This window comes from Eumetopias jubatus, unplaced genomic scaffold, assembly GCF_037043125.1.
Source record: "Eumetopias jubatus isolate StellerSeaLion01/CBP00866 unplaced genomic scaffold, mEumJub1_p1.0 scaffold_4, whole genome shotgun sequence".
In the NCBI taxonomy this organism is placed as follows: Eukaryota; Metazoa; Chordata; class Mammalia; order Carnivora; family Otariidae; genus Eumetopias; species Eumetopias jubatus.
The window spans coordinates 120,887,190-120,909,271 of NW_028274810.1; the positions used below are offsets into that span (position 1 = coordinate 120,887,190).

General features: G+C 44.2%; 1 long non-coding RNA gene across 21 annotated transcripts in view; it reads right to left on the reverse strand.

Annotated features, from left to right (window-relative positions):
- Nucleotides 1-22,082, reverse strand: part of LOC114211185 (uncharacterized) — a 376,382-nt gene that overhangs the window by 40,209 nt on the left and 314,091 nt on the right. For 14 of the 21 annotated variants that reach the window (XR_015768071.1, XR_015768068.1, XR_015768063.1 and 11 more), the window contains 2 exons: nt 18,086-18,196; nt 17,830-17,980 (listed from right to left, as the gene is read on the reverse strand). The exons of 2 other annotated variants lie outside the window; for them this stretch is intronic. This is a non-coding gene — a long non-coding RNA (uncharacterized LOC114211185). Of the gene's footprint in view, nt 1-1,081; nt 1,472-17,258; nt 17,406-17,472; nt 17,574-17,829; nt 17,981-18,085; nt 18,263-22,082 lie in introns of those variants that run through there. 5 more of the 21 variants (XR_015768067.1, XR_015768058.1, XR_015768072.1 and 2 more) reach the window with 5 other exon arrangements.

Below are 22,082 nucleotides of genomic sequence, written 5' to 3' on the forward strand. Positions count from 1 at the left end.
CTTTGTTCTCTCTGAAAACCCAGCTTTCTTCGACCGCCTTGCCTTTGCACAGAATGAACTCTGGCACCAATACTCCCCCACTTCCCAAACCATCTGCACGTATTTAAATCTTTCCCATTTTCAAGGTCCAAGTCACATAGCAAATGCTCCAAAATGTTTTTTCTGAATGCTTCAGCTTAATATAGTTTCTCTCTCTTCTGAGCTTTATATGGAACCCTCTATTTATGCATATTCTTCTTATAACTTCCTGCCTGGTGTTCTGGGAGTTCACGGACTGGCCTTATCTTCCCTGCTAGCTGCAAGTTCCCCAAAGCATGATTCATTGCCATCTTCCCAGCACCCAGTACATAAAGGATGCTCAGCACATTGGAGACTGTGACATGGATCGGTAGTCCCCCACTTGGATGTCTCATTCTTCACGATAATAGATGAATCTGGTATTTGCAAGGAGTGAGGGAGAACGGACGGGCTTGGTTGCCTTAGAACTGCCCCAAATTGCATCCTTTGCTCTCTGCAGTCTGCTCCCAAGATAGGCTGATTAATGGGGGAAAAACATTCAATTCCAAGGAAACTGTGTAAGCAAAGGCCTAGAGAGGTGACCAAGCATTGACTCTTCTGTAAACTGTAGAGTGACTTTCAATGCAGAGCCTCCAATGGGAGAAGAGATATAACTGGAAAGGTAAAGAAAGCTTCATGGTAGAGACACTCGCCCACCCTGCGAGGGGACTGGAACTTTATCCTGTGACCACTGAGGAAGTCACCAAAGGACATTGCCCATGTGAGTTCCTGAAAGATGACCCTGGCTGTAGCATTAATAAGAGCCTAGAAAGGGCCAAGGAGACCAGCTAAGGGATGTTCATTGTGATTCATTGACGGTATGGTTCCTTCTGATTTACCCTGGGGTAAAAGAAGGAGAAATGGCAAATTTGTACAGTATACAAACACCTTTTTTACAATTAAAAAAAATCTGCAAAAAACAAATGAGTTAAGTGTTCACGGAAGCCTTCGAACACCAAGGCAACACGCAAATGTAAGCTACACATCCCCTCAGGCTAAGGGAAGAATGCAGCTTCCAATGAGGTACTGTTTCGAGGCACATCATATTTATTCATTTTATTCACACAGTGACTTACACCTATTTTTATATGAAACATCCATTGTTCCCAGAACATGAGGAGGAGAAGGGTGCTCGAGAAGCTTGCTAAGTGGAGGAAAAGGAGCAAGTTACAGATCGTTAAATTCAAAGGGGTATTTTAGAGTAAAAGTCCAAAGTATTTTTTCCTTTTTTGGTTTAACTCTTCATGTTCATGTGTCTTTTGGGTAAATTTTCATTCATTTCTGTCCTGAGATTAGTGGCCAAACCCAAAGTAAATAACTAGTATTCGCTGAAGAAGGTATTCCCCTTCATCTTGATTCCCTTCTTCTTCTGTTTTGGATAGTCTGTGTTCCTGTGGCTGCCATTTTGAGAGTTCTAAAAATAATATGTAAAGAGAGCTGATCAGTGAAGAGAAATCTGAGGTGAACAAGGAACTCAAAAATCAGTACCTTGAATTATTGCAGTTCTTCCTTTTTCACTGGGCGGAACACTTGATGACAATCCACCTGGCAGAAATTCCTGTCCACTTATCTTGTCAAGAACCTTGACGGACATACCATTATATACAGAATCAAGTCTAATTTCCTTCGCAGGGCATTCAGAACCTACATGGGTTTGATCCCAAGCAACTTTCCAGCTATATCTTTCCCTGCTTCCCCACATCCTAGTCTCCTCAACATTCTCCAAACCATTATCTTCCATCCTGTGACGATGCTATCTTTCACCCCATGTGTCCATCCATCAAGATCTTCAAACACCTAATGCCACGCTGAGATGCCACTTGAGGCACCTCAAGTGAGATGGAGGAGAGGGAATATATCTCAGTCATCTCTACTTGTCCTACAGTGATTAGCCCAGTGGCTGCACACAGCAGGTCCTCGATATTGGCTTGTTTGCTGTTATGTTCCAATCCTTTATCCATCTACTTGTTCTTACCTGGATCTTTTGTGACCAGATAAGGGTCAGGCCATTGCAGAAGGGCAGGGAAAGGAGCAAAGGCTTATGTGTTATGCATTACATATTAAATTATGTGTTATGCATTCCTCAGGCTCATTCATTCATTATCTGTCATTTAGTAAGCACCTACAATGTGCCAGGCACTGTGCTGAGAACTTCACATGTATGATCACTCTCTCATTTACATTTCAGTGAGATAGATATTCTTACTACTTTTATTAGTCAAAAAGGGAAACCCGGGCTCAGAGAGGTGGTGCAATTTGCCCAACATCACACAGCTAATTTGTGTCTGATCATAGAACAAAACCTATGGTCTTTCCATTATATGTCATCGCCCTAAGACAAATACCCTGACACAAAGGAGCTCACAGACTTGAAGGGGCTTTGAGTTTTATAGCCTGTTCCCTAACACCCATTTATTCCACAAATATCACATCAGGCGTCAGGAACACAGCTGTGAAGAACAGGCAGTGGTGGATGGGAGGGAAAAGGGGAAAACAATGAAATCCAAGAAAACCCAAGAAAGCAAAATAACTCATTCAAAAGATAAAACAAAAGAAGTGCATGTGCCTTATTCACATACTTTTTTTTAATTGTCAAATGAGGAACTCTACAAACTTGGGTGGGGTTTTCAACATGATTGGTCTAGCTGAAACAGAGGGGGAAGTGAAAGTCAAAGAAGGGAATGGAACATTGACTTGGGGATACTATCACAAATGTCCTGTTTTGTTTTTCAAACTCCTTAAGATATGAGTTCAAAGAGAAAATGTCTGACAATTTGCCGGGTAGCCATGAAATTGTATTGCTCAGGTCTCCTTATGTGGGAAGCATAGCTGACTGAATGTCCCAGCTGCTGGATCCGCTACTGTGTTCATGCCAAGGACACACCTCCCACAGGCTACTCACTGCCAATGACTAAGCATGACAAGGGTTCAAGTCCAGGCCCATTTCTTTAGGACATGGAACTGCTCGCAAGGGCAATTTGGGCTCTATCCAAATACTGGATCTTAGAAAAGCACGTCTGTCTCGGACTCTTTCTGCTGGTCCTTTCCTTCCTCATCTCCTTTCACAGGTGTGAGACCTGCACCAGGGTCTGAAGGCTCTCCCTGCCTCCTCCTACTTCCTCCCTCTTTCTCTTCACAGGTGTTTCCTCCAGTGACTGTCTTGGGCATCTAACCCTGTCTTAGTGTGTGCTTCTCAGACGACCCAAACATCTACACTAGTCCATTCAGAGTTCCAGGCGGTCAAGTCAGAAATATTTTTAAACATATCCCTTTAGTTAGTTTGAATTGACATGGAGAGTTGGAAAGAACTTGCCATAGAAGAACAATTGTTCTCATGCTCCTTGACCCAAGGGCTTTCTAGCATCTGAAAGAACTCTCCTCTCAGACCAGCATAAGTAACCATAATAATAATTACAATGAAATCATTTCATCTTTTACTCTGCAATAACCAGTTAAATGCCATGGGTGGGTATTTAAATGCTCACGTTAGAGATTAAGAGGCCCAGAATAATGAGCAGGCTTGCCTGAAGTGACGATGTCTTAGTGGGTAGACAGGCATGGTGGAGATTGACTTTGCCCAGCTCCTGAACACCCCTCTTCTCCATGCTGCCACCATGACATACTCTTGGTTTCACACCCAACTGCAGGACAGAATCAATTCAGGATAGATTCAATCTTAAGGGGCCATTTTGGGTGACGTGATCAGTCAATTCAACCCAAAGAACTTCATTTCTGCAAAATAAACATCAAATTCTACAGATTTTTTTAACCACCCTTCAGTGACAAGTCAGAGTCATTCTCGGCAACATGAGGCCCCATCAGGTTCTAAAGATAATCCCAGTGCCCAGCACCATGCCAAGAATGCAAGCAGTGCCTCGCAACTATTGGCGGGCTGTTGTTGGATGGACTGACTTTGGGTTTTCCCAGACGGCATCATCTTTTTTCAAAGATGACAACCACAGATGTCTTTGTAAAAAAAAAAAAAAAAGTGCTCATTTCAACGGCAAACTGATGACTATAGCATGTGGCAAGAGCAACTACAGATAGAATTTGTTGCACCCTTTCTTTGTTGCAGCCATTGTGCCAGAACCACCCTCAATTATTGTCCCATTTTGTAGATGAGAAAATTGAAGCTTAGATGTATTAAGCAACTTGCCCAGGATGTCATAGCTAATAAGTGACCGAGTTCAGATTCCACTCAGATTAGACAACTCCTCATCATTCTATCTCCTTCCCAGGGATACTCCAGGATTGAGCATAAAGTCCCCACTTTGGTCCAACAGTGGGGGATAAACAAGACTGAAATCATGAATAACCCAGGATAGTCACTTATTTAAAGAAATATTTCCCAGTGCTTCATTCAAACTAGATTGACAAAGTGATACCTAGAAAGGGTGTTTAGACCTTTTGATCTATGAGCTAAGTGGAAGGGGCTTATAATAATCTCATTAAATGCTTGGTAACAAGTGCTTCCAAGATGCCTGGTGCATATCAAACCATATTTCTTTAATATTTTCCACAGATCCTGTTATTTCGTTAACATTCTAACACAGGAGTTTAAAAACTCATAGAGAACTGCCCAGGGAGAGGACTGAAGGGAAGGGATGCCCTTGGCTGCCTGTCTTGGCTGTGCATGCAGTCCTTGAGTGCACAGCCAGCCTCATCTACCTGTCCTCTCCTTGACCACGCTGACCAGCCGACACCAAAGGCTGAAAATGGACAGTGTGATAAGCCATATTCACCTCTTACCGTGTTACCAAATTTAGGAAGCATCACCTGCAGATAGAAAGAATAGCTTCAGGACTGCCTACATCAGACTCAGAGAAGTGAGGAAACCAAAAGAATAAATAGGGGGAAAGGCAACTAGAAGGATATCCTAGTCATTATTTATCCATATGCATTACTTTACTCATTCCCCAATAAGTATATACTGAATGCTTATATCCTAGTCATTATTTATCCATGCATTACTTTACTCATTCCCCAATAAGTATATACTGAATGTTTATTTTAGATCAGGCACTGGGTTAGGAACTGGTAAACCAAACAGACATAAGAAGAAAATGACAAAAAAGGTATGGCAGATCCTGCCCACCCATGTACCATGCCTCCTCTTTGCTTGTTCTAGCCCCAGTGAATGAATCATGACTCTTCTCAGCCAATCACAGTTACCACACTCCCTTTGGAAGCGACTGGTCTAAGGTTAGACATGTGACACATTTCTGGTCAATGGCACATAAAAAGAAGTTTGCAAGGGGCCTTCTTGGGAAGATTTCCTTCCGCAGCATAAAGGAAGTACATAAGGAGGAGGCCCTTTTTGTTGCCTGCTTTCTTTCATCTTGTCTGAAATGATGCCGAGAGGACATGATGTTTAAAGCAGAGGCAGCTGTATTACAACCACGACGATAGTCATTGCCGGAACTCTGAGAATGGAAGAATAGAAAGACATGCAGAGCATGGGTCTTCAATGTCACATCAAAAGGTGACATGCATCAGAATCCAGCCAACATGTGATCAGTTCAGATAGGCTTAACCCTCGGTAGGATTTGCAGAGTGTCATGTTTTATTAATAACTACAATAAAGAAAGATGGAAATGTACGACATCCACTTATTCCAGCTCTATTTTGTAAGAGGCCATGTGTAAATATACATATATATGTATATATATATATATATTTTTTAAATATGCTCTTCTCCCAAGACTTGATCAAATTAAAAAAAAAAGACTATATCTTTAATATCTTTTGCAGGAAACCACTTACTCTAAGAAGATTTACCATATAAGTAAGGTTCTTCCTAGGAGACAAGGAAAGTTCCAGTCTTCCAAATTCCCATTTTTCTCACCACAGACTAGCTTCATGTATGTAGAGAAGGTGCACTAGTCCCAGTTAACAAAAAGTTGGAGGGAAAACATGCGGGGGGGCTCTCACCACTCACACTTGTTAAAGAGGTATTATAAACAAATACAAATTCTGAGAATAAGATTTCCCTGAAAGTACCCTGTCACTGCCAGGAAAATATTGCTTATCTTTAACACAGAAAAGAAAGGAAGGGATAAGCCTTGCCTAGAAAGTTCAGGAATATTTACAGTCTGTTGATGTGACCCTAGCACAACCCTTTAGATTCATACTGCTCAGACCATATAGTACAGGGGTCAGCAAATTACAACATGAGGGCCAATGGCCTGTTGCCTGCTTTTGTAAATAAAGTTTTATTGGAACACAGCCACACCCATTTGTTTACGTATTATCTATGGTTGTTTTCACACTACACTGGCAGAGTTGAGTCTGCGACAGGGATCATTTTTTCCACAAAGCCTAAAATATTTACTGTCTGGCCCTTTATAGGAAAAGATTGTTGGGTGCTGGTATAGCCTAATAATATTAGCAATTATTATCAGTTACTGAACATCTACATTTATCACCGCTTTTGGTTCTCAGGACCTGTGGAGTAGGTACCTGGTCCCATATTTCCAAAAAGGAAGGAAAGTGAAGCTTAGGAGTTTTTAGTAACTTGCCCAAAGCAACAGAGACAGAGCGAGGATTCAAACCTAGACATGCACGTTTATTTACGAATATTTGTTGGTCCGCTACTATGTGCAGGCCATGCATTAAGTACAGGCGACACAGTGGTAAACAACACTGTGTAATCTTTGTCTCATAGAACTCAAGGTAGATGGAAAGAAATTGTCGTCAAACAGGTAATCACACAAATGCATATATCATATATGATGACCAGTTGTGCTAGATAAAGCTGTGAGACAAAAGAATAGAGCACTTGAGTGAAAAAAAACAGGTGGTCAAGTTTAGGTGGGAAGGGAGGTTCCTTAGGCTGGGTTCCCAAGACAGCAAAGCCTGCAGTAAATATCACTTGTTAATGCTTTATTGGGAGGGGCAGTCTAGGACAGCAAGAGGAAAGGACAAGGGGAAGTAAAGGAATGAGGAAAAGCACACGCAAGGTGGTGTTTTACCAAGCCGGCATCAGCCTTGCAAGAAAATATAGCTGATGGCTCTGATGGATGAGCCATCTGGGACAACTGTGACTTGGAGAGCCCATTCAGGAGAAGAACAGAGAGAGATTTATCTGCTGGCTCCTTCCCGTCTCCTGTTTTCCCTGAGGAGAGCTGAGACAGCCTGAGGTGTGAGGAGGTCAGGGGATGCACCGGAGATTGGGCTTTCCATCAAGCGAGTCACCACAGCAAAGAAGGTCAGACAAGGCTGAAAAAAAATCTGGAAAACCCAAAAGAGTCCATCCTGGATCCTATTTGAGGAAGTTATGCTTCTACTGAAACCTGAGAAATGAAGTGAATGAATGGGAGGAAACTTAGTTCAGGTTAAGGAGAAAGGAAGTGCAAAGGCCCTGAGGCAGGAGAGAAATTGGCATATTTGAGAAACTGAAGAAGTCTTGGGACTCAGGAGTTCCATTCCACAGGTCCATAACCCTGCTCCACTATTTACTAGCTATTTAACCTTGGCAAGTTTCTGAATGTCTCTGAGCTTCTATTTCTTCATCTATAAAAGGGAGATGATAATTGTCCCCATCTCATAGGGTAGTTGTAGGATTAAACAGCATCATATGTGTAAGCACTTAACACAGTGTTTGGCTCACAAAAGGCAAAAAATAATATTGGCCATTATCTTTATTATTATTATTACTGTTGTAATAATACTACTACTTACTCTGACCTATTGAATTAAAATAGCTGGAGAAGGGCCCTTGAATTGCATGGTTAAAAAAAAAAAAAAAATCCCTGTGACAATTTGCATTACATATCAGTCTTCTGTAGAAGGATTATGCTTCCACACCCTTGCCACACTCGCTACCAGGCCAGTAAATTTTCCTATTCTATTGTCAGATTTGGCTCACTGAAATTGTTTTGGCCAGTGGACTGTGAACCACATCCCTGCAAAAGTCTAAGGTGACTGCATACCTGAAGTTGGTCTCTTGCACTCCTGCCTTCTGTTAGAACAGCACTCTGTGCATAGGGCCTGCTCCTTCTCATGCAGTCACAGACCAGGAAGACCTATGGAACTGACCCTTAAGCAACCTACACTCTGAAGCACAGCAATTGCTGAGCTGTAGGCATCCTGTGACATAAATGGAAAATAAATTTTCATTATTATAAGCCACTGGGATCTGGGTTATGCAGCAAAACTGATAGATACACTCTCTGTGATTCTTTTACAATGAAATTATGGAAATATAAAACACTGAGGCCCTGCTCTAGGCTCTTAAGGGAGCTTCTTTTTTTCAGGGACAGATATCTGGCAGAGACTCCGGAAGACACAAGTGTGTATTGGGGTGGAGTGTGAAAGATGGCAGTATGAGAGAATTGACCCTACTAGCTGATGTTAAGAAATACCCAAAGCTAACATGAAGGCATTCACTCAAATCTCTCCATGCTCTGTGTAAGAGGGGCAACCCCTTTTTGGCCTTAACACACACCCCACCTTCTGCGTGTCCCATCTGGGTGATTCCAGGCATCTCGAGATGTGCATTTTCATTTTCTGCTGATAGCAGAGGTGTGCGGGTGGGAAGGGTTGCAAGATCCCAGTTCCCAGTGAGTTTTTCTCCAGACCTCACTTGGCCCTTACACCACAGGTGATCCCAAAACAACTCCAAGCCCTTGGAAATCCTCATAGACCACCTTTGCTCTATGCTTTTCTCTAAGAACTATGTTAATAACAACATTCATAATTATACAATTTCGATGAAATATATATTAGAAACAAGACCTCTTTCTACTCTTACCAACACCTGCTGTCCCCTCCCATAGTGGTTAAGAGGGGAAATTCTGTCATCAGAATGCTTGCATTTAAATCCTGCTTGCCAGCTGTGTGGCCCTGGACAAGTTACCCAACTCCATGCCTGCATTTTCTCATGTGTAAATGGGGATTATAAAAGTAGTTCTATTGTAGGGCTATTCTGAGAATTATTTGAGTAAATACACATAAAGCTCTGAGACGGGTGCCTGGCATATAGTGAAATGCTCAAACAAATGTTAGCTTTTCACTATCTTTATGAATATGCCCAAGTATTTTGATCACATGGGCAGAGGCAGAATGAGAGATTACAAATTCCAACCTCCTCTAAATGCTAGAGATGGCCTGCGTCCCAGCCCTCTGCCATACCTCTCAGGATCCACCGCTGTTTTTGCCCTCACTCTGTTGTTCTGGTCTAGGCTGCGGGTGTTCTTACTAGCAGAAAATGAGCTGCAGCTCAAGACTGGAGTGGGAGCCTGCACAGCAGTGTCCAGGGAACCAGAGGAAGGAGGGGAAGGGGTGAAAAAAAGAAGAGAGGGCCTGAGGGCCTGAGTGCCATTCTAAGTGGGCTGCACTGAGGGGTGGGAGTACCCTGCACAGGGAAATCAGTCAGGACATTTCAAAAAGAAATTATTTATTTCATAATCCATTATGTACAGGAAAAACAGAGAAGCAGCCTTAGCCTCCCCAGTGTCCACTCAAACAATTCCGCTCTGGCCCAGACTTGCATGTCATCCTGGCATTGACCATCATCCCTGGAAAGTAACTTAATGGGGAATTATTCCCACACTCCCAACTCTGGTTAACATTTGTTGAGCACTTCCTACACAAGCCAGGCAATCCGCTAAGAGTTTTGTGTACATTAACTCCCTTGAAACTTCCCTCAAATCCTGTGAGGCCGGAATTGTAAAGATCCTCATTTTGGAGATGAGGATCCAATCTCTGAGAGGTTAAATAAACTGTGTAGGGTCACTGGCAAAGCCAGGAATCAACCTCAAGTTCAGCTGTGCTGCATTCTATGTCTGGTACCACTCTAGAGCATTTACAGTCCAGTAAATGCTGACAATGATGACCAAGATGAGGCGACAGCCGGGGGGTTCCAGAACAAGACATCTCCCTGTCTCCTCTCTGTCCCTTTCTGAAGCCCTCCCTTCATATTTCCTCCTTCCTGGTACCAATAGCGTGCTGTACTTTTTATCCTCTCTTATCTTTGTCAGAAGGTTGTCGCCATTACCAAGAAGAGTTTCTCATGATTCAGAGGGAATCTCTGAACATCTATGACTCAGCCTGCTCTGGGGGAGATGCAGCTGCTGGATACTCCAGAAGGAGTCAGGGACTTGGCTTTGAGTCCATCATCTGTCACTAGTTACATGGCCTTGGCCAAGTCACCTGACTTCAGTGAGCCTTCTGGATAAATGCTATGTGTCCTACAAACACTGTATTCTTGGAAGGTGGCTGTGATGTCACCCCTTCCCACCTTCTCTTCCCATCAAATCCTCTCTCTGGAGAGGTTCTGCTTCTTCTCTACTCCCCCAGGTATGCTACACAAACCAAAACAACAGCACGTTCTGGAAAGCCATCTTCCCAAGACCAGGCTCATCTGGTGGCCACAGTGCTCTGTGTAAGTCCTTTCTCCCTTAGAGCACAGCAGTGCAGCTTAGTCCAGCTGTCCTCAGACATGAGTGTGCATCAGGATACACGGAAGGCTGCTACCACCCGGAGGGCAGGGCCCCACATCCAGACTTTCTGATTCAGTATCCCTAACACGTTGCTGGTTGATATCAATGCTGTATCTTAGGACCACTTTGAGAACCACTGGTATCATCTTAATATCTGACAAGTATTTACAGAGGCAGGATTAAGTACTCAGACTACCTCTTGCCAATTCCCAGCTCTTCTGCTTTCTGGCTGTGCAATCTTGGACAAGTCAATTTCTGTGAGCCTCAGTCCCTTTATCTGTATATGGACATGACAATGATGTGTACCTCATAAGGTTAGTGCAAGGAAGGGTGAGCTCCTGCTGAGAGCCTTCAGCATTCTGCCCGACACTTAGTAAGTGCTCTGTTTGTGAGTTCTTAAGGTTCAAGGGGTTCTAAAGCCCTTGGGGTCATTTAACCTGTATCTGCTCACTCTGCTACACCCCTCGACCCCCAGAAACAACCTCTATTGCCACTACTGAATGTGTCTCTATTCCGGGAGCTGCCCAGAAATGAAGGCAAGCTTCAGAGCAAAACAGTAATTAGATAACGACAATGAGCCAAACATGTCGAATCCCCAGGCTGGTGGCTGGGAAAAGGTCAGGCTTCTCAGATTCTTGCTATAGGGAAAAAACTCAGGACATGCCATCAAAAGCTCAGAATTTCTGGGTGCCTGGTGGCTCAGTCAGTTCAGCATCTGCCTTCAGCCCAGCTCATGATCCCAGGGTCCTGGGATTGAGCCCTGTGTCCGGGCTCCCTGGGAGCCTGCTTCTCCCTCTCCCTCTGCCTGCCCCTCCCCCTGCTTGTGCACGCTCTCTCTCGCTCTCGCTCTCTCTCTCTCTCTCTCAAATAAATAAATAAGCTCAGAATTTGGATCTAGGCCCTACTAGGTTTTGCCTGGGTAATCTTAGACAAGTTCAATGCAATCTCTGAGACTCAGTTTCCTCATCTGTTCAGTGGGGACAATAATGCTTACCTCAAACTGAGTGAGCTGCCAGTTTGTTTTGTAAGCTATGATTCTCCTAGTTGTGAGAAACCCAGCAGCTACCTAAATATTTGTGCCCCTACTGCTCCCAGCAATTCAGCCCGCACTCCCTGCCCACCTGGTTGTTCCGCCATCTGGACGCATACTTAGTGGACCCTCATTTCTGGGAAAGGCCAGGACACTCCACTCAATCAGCTTTCCCTGCCCTCAGCCTATCCGTGTTTCTGGGGAACACTACTGACCTATGTACCCAACTACAGGTCATCCCCCAAAAAAGTAATGTTCAGCAAAGGCTAGGAAGAGTCATGGTCAGCTACAGCCCTAAACCCCTCAAGAGACGAGATTCATGATAATGTTCATTTTCCTTCCTCTTCTCTTTCCCCCAAGAAGTCAATTTCACCCATCACTGGACATACTTTGAAAGACCTCAGAAAATCCCAGAGGAAAGCACCAAAGATTGTTTTTATCAGTTTGTTCCATTCCCCTTGTTTGCTTAGTAATCCTGGTAAACAACTTTGTGCAAACAGAAACCTTTTTCATTCTATTGAGTTCTTGCCTGGGGCACTGTTGCCTCAGTCTTAAGGTTTGGGGGTAGGTGGAGAAAGCACTTTGGATTTAAACTTCCTGATAAGTGGGCATGGGACAAAAATGAAAGAACACCCACTGGCCATTTATTTAGTCATACAACCCCCTTGAGGGCGTTGGATAGGAGTGGCTTTCTAGGTGTCCACATGGATGGTCTATTTTTTATTACCCTTATTAATACCATCATCATTCTTGTTGTCATCATCATCAGAGGCTTGGGCCACAAACACAAGTTGTATTTGTAGAGTGTGAGTTACTCCAGGGGATCAGAGAGGGGAGCCCCCGGTCACCTGGTCAGTCATAGGCAAAGCCCTAGAGGAAAAGAAAACCTGGAAGTGTTTGGGTCCAGAAGGGGGGCAACAGCAGAACTTGCTGACCTGGTCTGAGCCAGGTACTCTGAACCAGGTGCACCTTACAGAGACCCAAAACTCTGCCAGTTTAGAGTTTCCACACTGCCCCACTGACCCTCACCGAATTATCACAGCCAGCGGCATTCAGTGACCCTGCATGGGGCACCATGTCCACACCAGGAGCTGAGAGGATAATAAAACCTTCAGCTACAGTTTCCTAGCCTTCTTGCCACATACTCTCTTCCCTCCTGAGCCTTTCCACGCAATCCCTGGTCTTTACATTCTCTGTCTATGCGGTCTGGGCACCTGGCTTTTTTTTTGCCTGTTCCCATGCCTGGAACAGATTAGCGCTCTCCACAGCTTTAGCTCCAATTAATTCTTTGTTTTGTTTGATTTCTAGCCAACGGCCGGCAACTCCCTGGGTTTTACTCCCAGTTGCTCAAATAAATAAACCAAATGTTAATTTGTTGCTCTTTGATTACAATTAAGTGCAGAGATGGTGGAACCTGAAATACTGTTTGTCGAGGCGTCCCCTGTAGCACAGTGGTGGCACTGAGTTTGGGTTTGGTTTGGTTTAGTGGGGGAGGGGACGCCCCTTCTTTGACGTCCATTATCTCATTGGATTCTCTCAATGGCCTCGCAAAGTGGACAGGACAGGAATTATTATCTGCAGGTTGCAGATGAGGAAACCAGGCTCAGAAAGATGAAATAAGTTGCCCAAAGCCACACAGCTCAGAAGCAGCTCACTAGGGCTAAAACTCAACCTGACTCCCCGTTCAACAAAGCTGTTGTGGCCACATGGCTCTGTCCCCCATCAGCTCATCATGTGGGATAATAATAATACTTTATATGATAGAGTTTCACAGACATTTTCTGGGTTATCCAGAGTGCATTCTATAGAGCAGCAGTTGCATGAAACACTGTAAGAAAAAAATTCTGCGGTCAAGTAGGTCTGCAATAAGCTATATACTATATTCTATTCTTGGAGATTTAGTATATTGATTAGAACATGAAAACCTCTGAGAAGTTCTGCTGTACAAGACTTACACAAACTTATGACCGAGAATTGTCTGAACGTATTTGACTCTGGGGAGGCCAGAGTGGAAGCAAGGAGATCATGTTCCAGCAATACACACAAGAGACTAGGCATGTTTGGACAAAGAGGGACAGCAGCAAGGTGGTGAGACATGGGTAGATTCTGGACATATTTCAGATGCAGAGCCAACCAGATTTGTTGGTGGAGAGGATGTAGGGTGTAAGCAAATAAGAGGCGGCCAGGATGGCTCAGAGCTGTTAGGCCTCAGCTACTAGATGAGTAGAATGGCCACTTCCTTAAGAAGCTCTCCCTGGACTAAGAGCTCCACCCTACCATTGCAGCTTCCTACAGCATCTGATCCCCAGCCTTCAGAGATCACAGTTTTCATTTTACCTGTTGATGAGATCACTGCCAATGGGTGAGCTTACAATTTTTTCCTTACTACTGTATCTCCAGTGTCTGGCACATTGTAGTCAATAAATCTTTGCTAAATAAATGAATGAACAGAGACTATCATGCAGTAGTTGCTTAACAAATTGTAGCTACCATACTATTAACCAACCCAGTACGCAGGCATTATGAATATAACTAGTTGATTAGTATGCAGAGGGCTGCTTGGAGGGGAGGTGGGAGGGGCTTGACTGCTAACTGGTTGGAGGACCCATTTCTAATCTAGAGCCCTGTCCTTCCATCTCTCGACGTGGGTAAGCCCCTTCCCCTCTCTGAGTCCAGTTCTTCTGATCTCATTCAACAAGGGGTAGGATAATAGGATTTCCATCAAACTGCACCTCGCTGCCCATGAATCTAAGTGGAAACCAGGCCTGTATCCTCTGGAATGTGTGATACAGGACAGCCCAACAGAGACCAGGTCTGATCAAATGCTCCACGATCTCGCCCAGCTTAAGTTCTGGACATGCACAAAAAAGAAGAATGCAGTGGTAGCTAGAGTCACCAAGAAGGCTTACTGGAGGTTCTTTCTCCTTCCACGAGTCTGAAGTAACAGATGAATATGGTGATGTTTGGCGGAGAAAAACAACAACAACAACAACAACAAAAATTCTTCTGGTTTTTCTTACCCCTAGTCCAATTGGCAAGACTATAAGAAGAGCTTGCCCCTTTCCCGCCCCTAAAGAGGGATCACTGAGCAAAAGCCACTTATTCTATTAGACGTCACTTTTCACCTTGCTTTATGCATCTGAAGTAGTCTTTCTTTTCTCCTCCAGTTAGGAATACACAAAAATACACTTCCCATCGGGACCTTTTTTGATCCATTCCCCCTAAAGGTTGGTCTTGGATCCCTGGATCTGGGTAGCTTGCATGACCAGGGGCCTCACCACAAGGCAAAGACTGGGTCCCCAAAGTTTCAGCAGCTCTGTCTATGATAGCTCTCTCAGGGAGGGCTCCCGAGCAAATGATTTTCAGTTTCAGTTCATTTGTTTTTGTTTTCCATTTGGTTGCTCAGGGCAAACATCTACCCTGAGAGTTTCTCCCCTGGGGACCATCCACTCTGTCGTTGCTTGTCTTGGTGCAGATGTGTAAGGGTCCCCTAGTGCTGAGGCTCTGCTTGCCTCTTTCGTTCTCCAGAAGAGGTCACTACTTGATTAAGAAAAACGGTAACCCCCCCAGCCCCCCAGTGCCAATCAATGCACGGTTACCAGCCATTAATAACCAAACCCCCAAAGCCACCCAGTCCTTCCTAATATTCTCGCTATTGATTCTATTATCACTGCCATCGTGAAAAATACTCACAGCACCATGTGGTGATTATCACCACCTCAGTCTCGCTTTACAAAGATCTCAGCATGACTATCACTTTATTTCTGCCTCACACTGTCCCAGGCCAAGCCCTGGATATTTGCTCAGCTCTGGCAGCCTGGGGATGTGGGGTCAGCCTAAACTCTCTGACGTCTGTGGTAGGTGGAGGCCACTACTCTTCAACAAGACTCCAAAAAAAGAGAGTCTGTACCAGCAAATGGAGGAGGTTGGATATAGCCAGCCCCCAAAATGAAAGTCTATGAGAGCCCACCACACACGGGATTGGATGCAGCCTTATAAATCCAGTGGTTCCGGCAAAGAAGATGTGGACCGCTTTAGCATCTATAGTAAATATCAATCACATCTATAATTTAATAAGCACCTAGTATGAATTGAGCAAGATAATGAGTGCTATATACACACATCATCACATTTAAATTTCACAACTGCCCCTGCAAGGGGTTTTCTGTATTCTATTTCACAGAAAAGGGACCTGAGGCTCAGAGAGGCAAGATAACTTTTCCGGTGTTGCTCAGCTTGCAGTTAGAATTATAACTCAGATCTAGATATCTAAGCAAAGCAGCAGCTCTTTCTCCCACCTGATACTATGATCTCCTGGCAAGACCAGCTAACCCTGCATTTCCACAGCAAGAGGACTTTGACGGAAGAAGGATGAAGAATCGATGGTAACCAGGTTGGAGAGGACACTGTTGATAAGAGTTTGAACCAAGTTGGCATCTGAAGTCATCCCCCAAAATGAGAGGGAAGCAATCAGCTACTAGGATAATTCTAACAGTACATTTATTTCCAGTTTTTACATTTTATCCTATGGCTCAAACAACTAACAGGCAAGTGTCTGTTGAGCAGAACACTGTGATGTTAGGTCCTATGGAGGATGCAAGAACAAGTAACCTTGAAATCTTACTGTTTTCCTATATGCTTGAAAAGCTATGCAGCAGTTTGAATTATATGGCCTCAGATATTAAGTGACAAGTGTCCCAAGGAGGGATAGTCAGAAGAATTTCACAAAAGAATTAACTTTTGTTAGCACACCACTGAACATTAGGTTATGGACAAATAAAACAGAGACAAGACAGTATATACTTAGAAGGGGGAATGACATCTGCAAAGGCAGAGAGACAGTGAGATTAGCCCAGCCTAGAGTGGAGAGTTGATAATGTAGTGAGAGAGAAAATTAAAAAGCAGTTTGAGGGGCGCCTGGGAGGCCCAGACTTTAAGCGTCTGCCTTCAGCTCAGGTCGTGATCCCAGGATCCTGGGATCGAGCCCGGCATCGGGCTCCCTGTTCAGCGGGAGGCCTGCTTCTCCCTCTCCCACTCCCCCTGCTTGTGTTCCCTCTCCCACTGTGTCTTTCTCTGTCAAATAAATAAATAAATTCTTTAAAAAAAAAAAGTTTGAAACAGATATATGCATGTATTTTGAATTTCTAGCTTAAGGGGCTTAATATTTACATCGAAAGCAATGGGAATCTGAGGGAGGTATTTGAACTAGTTAGGCATATGTCCAGCACCCACCAGAGTTCTTGGAAGCTAACAGATATTTGATACATGTTTGCTAAGTGAGTGAATGACTGAACACTATGTATAGGATGGGCCGGCAAGAAGAGAGAACAAATCAAGGACACCGATTAGGAGCCTATCCCACTTAGCAGTCTGCATGATACAGATAGAAATAGAAAAGCCACAGAAAGCTTAGAGACAATGAAAAAGACATCATAAAAGGAAAAGAAAATTATTCCTATTCCAGCACTATTTTCTGATTGGTAGTTTGCACCAAGAACAGAGGGAAACAATCTACTAACCTCCAAATAATTCAAGACTCCATAAATCTACCAGTGGAACCAAAGATGCTTGTGCGTATCTCTGGAAGTCCAGAGATAAGTCAAGAGAGAAAAAGGAGAAAAAATTTTAAAACAGAAAGTAAAAATATAAAAACTCACACATGTTAAGTTTTGGAGCCAATGTTTCATCTTTCTGCCAACTGGTTAATTGATATTCAACTTACCTGTGGTGAATGAACAAACACAGAACAGCAGGTCTTATGTTCAATTTGCAGATGGGAAAAGTGAGACTCAGAGAAGCCCAATATCTCACAGCGACTTGACTCCAAGTAATCTGGATGTAAGTCCTGTTAGCTTTTTGTTTGTTATTGTTGTTTTCTATGATCCCATACGGCAGAAGGAGAAAGGAGAAAACAGAAAGAAAAATATAGAGAAAAATACAAACCTAAGAAGTCCCACTGGTAGATGGCTGGGGAAATACGTGGTGAGGCTGCATGAACCTACGCTCAACTTTTCTCTTTGCCGTAGGAACACTCATATGTTTACCTAAAAGGATGAGCAGTGAATCATAATCCATTTTCTCTCCTGACAGTATATATTTTCTTTTTAATGCAGAGAGATGGCATATATGTACTTGGCATTTTTTAACAAGTCTGTGTTAGGTCAGTAAATGCCTGCCTTCCCCATTTCGCTCCCTGCATCATCACGTACAAATTCCAGCAGATGCCAGGGAGCTCTCCCCCAAGCCAGTAAGCCCCAGAGTTACATAAAGCTACACCCTTCTAACCAAACAAGATCTTACCACTGGGAACAAGTCGCTTGGTTTCAGCAATTTGGTTTCTTGACAAGAGCCAGAAAGTGCTGAGATCCCCTCCCTGGAAGGATCAGAAACCTGGAAGAAGTCATAGATGGCATATTCCTCATGCTCAGCGTCCTTCTTCATGACACGGGACCTACCAAGGGGATGACAGAGGTACCATAAAAGCTTTACAAGGCACAGTGGAGCACAAAGGCTCCAAGCCACAGTTGCCTTCATAAAGATCAGCGGTTGTGCTCACCTCTCTCATAAAGCTTCAACAGAAAGGTTGGCCAGATTCCTTTCTGTGTCTTGGGAAGCCCCAACAAGTTATGCTTCTTCATTATGATTCATTCAGACTCACTGAGTTCCGCTGACAAAGGAGGAATGATCCAGAGTTAGCCTCCAACGTAACTAGCCACTTCTTAGAGATTGTCACCTGAAAAATGTGTTTGAGTTTTAAGCCACAACAGCCAATGACACCCCACTGAAGGCTCACAAGGTGATACCTCTTCACCTGGGCCACCTTCTGCCTTTTCTCTGGTCCCCTGCCAACACCGCCGCCTAGCCTTGCTCCCTAAGAAAAATGGCTCCTTTTGGAAACCAGAATCCAGGGTTACTGGGATATATGAAAACCCCTATAGACAGGAGCTACCCCATATTACGGAGCAGCTCACCAGCACACGTGGGTGAAGGGGTGAAGGGGTGAAGGTCATGCAGGGACATTGTTCCCTTCAGCCCTGTGGGTAGCTCAAGCCCCCAGGGAGGTTGGCTTCCAGCATATTCTTCTCTTTGCCCTCTGCCCTTGTTTATGCGTCCCTAAATTATCCTTTCTTACACATGCCAAGAAGTTTAAAAAAAGAAGTTGGAAAACACTGTCATCGATTATTTTGGGAACACCTTGGTAAAGCCTTTTAAGGGACAACTGGGCAGAATTTATCAAATGCCTCAAAAAGCGCATGCCTTTTAAGCCAGAGATGCCACCACTAGTGATTTATTCGAGGCTGACAATTAGGTATAAAACTGTAAAAGTATAAGGATGCTCATCACATGTTGTTTATAATGAGGAAACGTTAGAAACAATTTATATGTCTACAAATAGGGCTTTTGTTAAGATCATTATGGTAGAATCATTCAAAATTGTATAAAAATCATTTCATTAATCTGGCAGGAAATTTATGATATATTAAGTAAAGAAAAGATCAAAAGACAGTAGTTGGAAGTAGTATTACATTTTTGTTGAAAAACAGAACATTAAAAGAATAGAATATATTAACATGGTCATATATTCACAAATATATATATTACAAATATAATAAAAGCCTGTGGCATGGTGGTATGGGGATGGCTTGGTGTATAATCGGTACTATGGTGGTGGTATTGCCTTAAAATTTGGCATTTCTAAAGTTAGGCAGTGGCTCCTGGGTGGCTCAGTCGGTTAAGCATCTGCCTTGGGCTCAGGTCATGATCTCAGGGTCCTGGGATCGAGCCCCACTTTGGGCTCCCTGCTCAGCCAGGACCCTGCTTCTCCCTCTGCCTGCCGCTCCCCCTGCTTGTGCACGTGCTCTCTCTCTGTGTCAAATAAATAAATAAAATCTCTAAAATTTTTTTACAAATTAAAAAAATTAAAAAATAAAGTTAGACAAAGGTGAAGCCCTGAGGATAAGGGAGAAGGTCTTTTCCAAAGTGGAAAATCCCTGCTGTGGTCAGTCCCTCAGGAATAAGGGTGTGTATCTTAGCAATTAAGCATTAAAAAAAAAGAGATTTCCTTCTTGGATCTTTTGTTCCCTGGTAATCTCCTTGAAAGTCTATAAGATCCATAATCCTTCAGAGTGAACTAGTCAAGGGAGGAGATGTCAAGGTCAAAGCTGAATTCTGGGTCATTTTCTTTGTGCAATCCCTTAAGAAGTTTTAAAATCTTTTCTACATTTTGATCTGTTCTGGGGAGCCAATAATAATGATTGCAATAACCACCATTTGGGGGCCAGGCACTTAATATCCATTATTTCCAATCCCCCTCCTTCCCCATAGCTGCGCGAGATGGAAAGGAACATTTTCGTGTTGCAGGAAGAAAGAGCTAACAATCCTGAGCATTTATACTAAGCCAGACACTCTTCAGGCCTCTGCCTCGACTCTCATTAATTCCTCACGACAACCTCCAAAAGTACTGATTCGCTCCCACTTTACTGTTGAGGAAGCCAAGGAGGAGCTACAGAGAGATGAGTAGCCTCCCTCCCAAGGTCACACAGCTTGTTCGTGGGGGGGATGGGACTCAGATTCAGGTGGTTTGACCCTAGAAGTTCTAACTGCTAAGATCTACTCCCAAATGACGGAAACACAGGAAGGGGGCTTATCCTTGGTAGGGCCAAACTGTTAAATCAGGAAGCAATTAACACTGGAGGCCAGCGTGACAGTGGCAGAAGGATTAAAAAGAAAGCCATCCTCCCCAGATGGAAAGTCAAATCTCCCAGGGACAGATGGATGCTGACATGGCTGGCTTGTCCTCTGACACCCTGCCACCCCCAGGCTCTTCGTCCAACGCTAACTTCGGGCGACTTGTTCTCCACTTTATTGAGAGAGGCTGCATTCTTTAGTCATATTGAGAGGAAACTCAGATCTCCCTGTGAGATGTGTTTTTTGGTCATTTGATACACGTTGTGGATCGTGGTAGTGGTTTACAAGGCTGAGGTCTAGATCGTGGTAGTGGGTTACAAGGCTGATGTACTCCCAGTCCCGTGGTAAACATATGAACCGTCTTAATTATGGAGCATGGCCGACATGTGAACAGGGTTCACAGAAACAGGGAGGAGCGCTCTTGGCTCTGTTGGGGAGAGGAGTGCTGTGACAGGCAAAGCCCATGGACGCCTACAGCTTGGTCACAGGCTGGCAGGCATCACTCCCAGCATGCTCTCGGGCTCTTCCAGGGGGCTCCATGAAGTGGGGAGCACTTGGCCTTAACTTTGGAACAAGCAAAGACCCTTGAAGCAAAAGTCTCTAAGGGGATCCTCTGAGACCTAAGACAGATATTCCCTGTGCCCTCATCAGCTGTCTCTCTCTTCCCTGCCTATCAGAACAGTGACAATGGCCAAGGTGGCTGAAGGGGATCCGATGAGCCTGACCATGGACTGAGGCGGCCTTCAGACCCAGTATAATAAAGTTCTCCTCCTCACTTTATGCTTCGCCTCTTCTAGAAGCTCTTTCAGCTGGATCTATACACCCAAACGTGTACACACATGCCCACGTGCATACACTCATGCACGTGCCCAGATTCTCCTGAAGCAAATATTATTTTTAAATATTTGAGGGCAGTGACCTGCGGGTCTATTGAACTGGAATTACTGCTGCAGCAGTATCCCTTTCAAGCCAAGCTCTGATTCGAGTCAATACCTCCGGCCCAGATGCTATGTCACGGAGCAAGAATTTCACGTGGATTATGTCAAAGTGAGCCCAGCATGCAACTGATCCATAATCATGCTTGCTAAGAGCATTTAGCCTTTTGGCTGCAGCCCCTCTGATGTGGGCCTTAGACTCATGTCAGGGGCTAATGGCAGAAACAGGGGCTGTGCCATTCAGCTTAATTGGGCGATCATTAGGACTTCCTCCAATAAACAGAGGAAGCTGGGAGCTGCAGCTGACCTCCCTGAGGCTGTCTAGGGGTCTCCTGCCCAGGAACTACCTTACACAGGATAAATTTATCTGCAGTTGCCTAACTGCCCAGCCTGATCTAATTAGTAAACACCTTCAAAAGGGATCAAGCTGACTTTTGAGACAAAGTCTACCACACACGGCAAAGGTGGGCAAATAAATATTTAAAGGGCACATCTGTGTAGGTGGAGCGGGGAGGGGCAAACAGATTAGACACAGATATGAGTTAACTCTGGGAGCTGTGTTGTGTAATTGTCCTTGCCCTTGCCCCTCCGCTGGCCCAACTTGCCCCCTTCTCCAGGGCTTCTGTGGGATCTGGCTCCCTAGACACTCAGCTACCCAGTGTCCAGAAAGCACCATTGTGAGACCTGAGCATAGCCCTGGTCATTCACTACCACAGTTGTTTTTGGATGTTAGTACTGAACAAGACCTGTGTAAGGGCCTAGAACAGAACGGTGCTATTCAGGAACTGGCTGCTAGCAGCTAGCATGCAAATGACTGCTTGGTTCTTGGTTGTTTTTATTTTATTTTTCCAATCCAGCAATGATTGAAACAAAAGTCTGACCCTCCATCGATGACGTTCTGGCAACACCAGCGGTTATCAACTGTCGCTC